This window comes from Bacillus rossius, unplaced genomic scaffold, assembly GCF_032445375.1.
Source record: "Bacillus rossius redtenbacheri isolate Brsri unplaced genomic scaffold, Brsri_v3 Brsri_v3_scf408, whole genome shotgun sequence".
NCBI lineage: Eukaryota > Metazoa > Arthropoda > Insecta > Phasmatodea > Bacillidae > Bacillus > Bacillus rossius.
Genome location: NW_026962599.1, coordinates 2,014 through 5,770, shown reverse-complemented (window position 1 = coordinate 5,770; position 3,757 = coordinate 2,014). Strand labels below are relative to the sequence as shown.

The 3,757-nt window shown below is 33.1% G+C and overlaps 1 non-coding gene across 1 annotated transcript; it reads right to left on the bottom strand.

Moving 5' to 3' along the window:
• Positions 1-3,360: 3,360 nt before the first annotated feature.
• LOC134544457 (5S ribosomal RNA) lies at positions 3,361-3,479 on the bottom strand. The gene has a single exon (XR_010077780.1). It is a non-coding gene; the product is annotated as a 5S ribosomal RNA (ribosomal RNA).
• Positions 3,480-3,757: the final 278 nt, after the last annotated feature.

Below are 3,757 nucleotides of genomic sequence, written 5' to 3'. Positions count from 1 at the left end.
AATGTCAGCAGTCTACGATGACATAATGGGCAGTTCCACTAATAGTGTAATTTTTTTATGGCAGCTGCACTGTTTAATTTGCACTGCGAGCTGTTTAAATTTACTGCTACACCAAACAGGGAACTTTTCATTTGCAGATGTTATTCAAGGAATCAAATACGTAATTTGTGCTGGAATCACTTGAAAATGGTTAAATTAACTTAGGTATACTTTAGTGTATAGTATGCTGAAAATGTGGAGATAATTTCATGAAGGCTGTTTGCTGTGGAAGCACTAGCAAATCACCTTGTTCAGTGCCACCTGGAATGGCTTTCTTCGTGCACCTCCAAGGATGATGTGATTATTATTGTGAGTAAATTTTGTTTACATTTTCATTGTGTGAATAATAAAACTTTTAACTGTACACACAACAAGCATTTCACTTGGATCTGATGCATTCTCAAGAGTGCAGTTTCTGTTTAGCTTTTAAAACTGGCTGCCCTTCAATTCACTCAAGGTGCAGATGCAAGTTGCTGATGAAGTATTCCACACACATGCTACATTGGAGAAATATTTTAATAAAAATTAAAACTCTTGCAGGATTTCGAATAAAAACTATCCTATTTATCCCTTCTATGTTTTGGTACTGCGAAATTGAGAGAGGTAAGTAAGTTGTGAGGTTATTTTTACTTGCTTGCATGTGAGGTTAGCAGAGCAAAAATATTTTTGAAATTGCAGATACATGGTCACTTTATTTCGTTGCAAACATTTATAAGCTCGTAATCTTATTTAAAGTCTCCATACTTAATGCGTTTGGAAAACCTTCTTTCTCTCAATTTTACAATGGAACAAAATTTTACTTGTATGTGTACATTAATTCCATCTCTAAATGATGTAGGTTTACGCACCGAGATCAGGTACATTGTAGAGAGAAAAACACACGAGTACCTGCTTATTTTGAAGTTTTAATGAGTATATTAAAAAAAAAAAAAAAAAACGATAAAAATATAATTGAAAAAGTATATTATTCACGTATTTTTGAGGATGAGGGGAGGGGGTGTTTTTGTCCGATGGTCGTTTATCTTTAAAGAAATTTCCGTTGGACCTGTGCGTTCTTGCTCTGCCAATTCTCGAAAAATGAAATATTTTAAGTCGTCTTTTATGTGCTAACTTCATTATATTTGGCTGCATTCGTATTTTTATTAGTTTTGAAACATTCATGTCACGGAAAATAATCATAAACCAGGACAAAAACGTTTTGACTAAATGTTCTAGGTTGGTTGTAAAACATTTTCTTATTTTATTTCACATCGGAAACATCTGTTAAGTTGTAAGCTTTGTAATGAATGCGACAGTCACTTGTTCGCTGAAGTGTTTGTTTAAGAAATTAGTATTGTAAATTTGTTTATGGTCTTGTTAAATGAAATTTTAAGTGAAATCATTTGGGAAAACAGAGGCTACAGGAATTTTCAACACAACTTGATGACCGACGTTGTGACTAGTGTGGGAGTGTGTGCTCGTGTAAATATCAATTTTTCTTACTCCTCGTGCCGGTCAACAGGAAAACAGCGAGTGTGTTATCTCATCGCGGGCGTGTGATTGCGTGTGGTAAATTGTGCTAGGTTAATTACCGCAAAACTCCACTGTGTGCAAATATGTAGTGTGTCGCTGTATGCAAATATTTGGTATGTCTTTTTTTTTTTTTTTTTTTTTTTCAGGCAATACACACTTTGAATTTTACACAATTTCGATGCTGCAACCTAAGTGTATACATGCGAATAGGATTGCTTAAATGAAAAAGTAAAGTAGGAGGTAAGTGCAAATGTTTCCAGGAGGTTATGCACACACAATCTATTTTATGAATTAATAGTTATTATCTAAGAAAATGATAGAAGATTATAAATAATGTGTGCAGAATAATACAGAATTTGCATGTTACACAAAAAAAAATATATATATATATTCCAAATATTGTTAGCAAAATGCACCTAGATTAGTGAGCTGGATTTTTTTTTTTTTTTTGTATTTTTGTTCTGTTGATCCCACGTGGAGTCAAGGCTCCGGGATATAGAACATGTATGTGCAGACAATTAATATTTACATGATGCAAGTTACCAAGAAAAAAAATTTCAAAAAAAAAAAATACATAACATGTTACACAATTTAACTTTATGCAAAACATGAAGCAGCTGTTATCACAAGTCCATTCAACAAATTAACAGTTCAATTTCTCTATTATCAATCAAATTAAAGAATAGCTTCAGAGGGTAGGTAGGATATTCTAGAAGAATTTTTTTTACTGTTTTTTTTTTTAATACTGGTAAATTGTTTTAGTTATTTTCTGTGATATTAAGTTGTAAAGTTTTACTCCCAAGTAATTTAGTCCATTTTCAAATCGCCTAGTGTTATGTTCAACTATCCTCAATTTACTAGCATTTCTGGTGTTATACCTATGTGCGAATATCTAAAAAAAAAAAAAAAAAAAAAAAAAATAATAATTTTTTTTTTCTTCTTTTTCTTAAGAATGAATAAAAAGTTTCTAGAACGTATTCATTTATGGCAGTCAGGACTTTAAGTTTTTTGAATTTTGGTCTGCAGTTAGATGATTTTTTATCTTTTGTTATTATTCTAATAGCTCCTTTTTTTTTTTTTTCCCCCAATGTTATATGGCAGAAAGAGTAGAGCTATGGCTACTGTGACATCATGCATTGATGGGAAGGTTATTGTTGGATAACAAAAATTTAGATGATATAATTTTTATTTTTTTCCATACACAACACATTGCAGGTACAATTTTACAGGTTACAGCTGTACCACCTCTAGTATTGCTGCCGACCATCCAACAAATGAGCACACTAAACAGGCATTGATGACATTGTTATCAACGTCTTTTTGAATCTCTCATTATTATACATAACTGCCCACTGAAACAGAGAAACTTCAAAATAGGTGTGTGTGTGTGTGTTTATATATATATATATATATATATATATATATATATATATATATATATATATATATATATATATATATATATACATATATACATACATACATACATACATACATACATACATACATACATACATACATACATACATACATACATACATATACACTTATCTATTTATTTTTTCACTTTGAATTTTGTATGAGGTATACACATGCAAAGATTCACAGCTGCTGCTGGGTGGGTGAGTGAGTGAGTGATTGATTGATTGATTGATTGATTGATTGATTGATTGATAGAGAGTGAGTGTGTGTGTGTGTGTGTGTTAGGGGGGGGGGGGGGGGGGGAAATGTGGTGATTGTGGGGGAAAAAAAAATTTAAAATTGAAATTTTTAAAAAAAAATTTTTTTCTGTAGGGTGCAAAATAGTAGTGCCAACGGCACGTGGTGTTCCCAAGCGGTCACCCATCTAAGTACTAACCACGCTCGACGATGCTTAACTTCGGTGATCGGACGAGAACCGGTGTGTTCATCGTGATATGGCCGTTGGCAATGATATAGATGTTTTTTTTTTGCAGTTTGTATTTGCCACTCGAAATAGCTATACCAGGTGTGATTGTTACAAACAACAGGAGAAATCGTGTAATGAACACTCTTTTACTTCCCCCCCCCCCCCCCCTCCCCACACACAACACCCACCACCCTCACCATCCCAACCACCAAAGCCCTCTTCAAAAATACACTCTCACACACACACACAAACCCACACTCTATAACTGATGAACATTACCATAACTTCTTAAAGCCATTAGATAATATTTAACTCAAG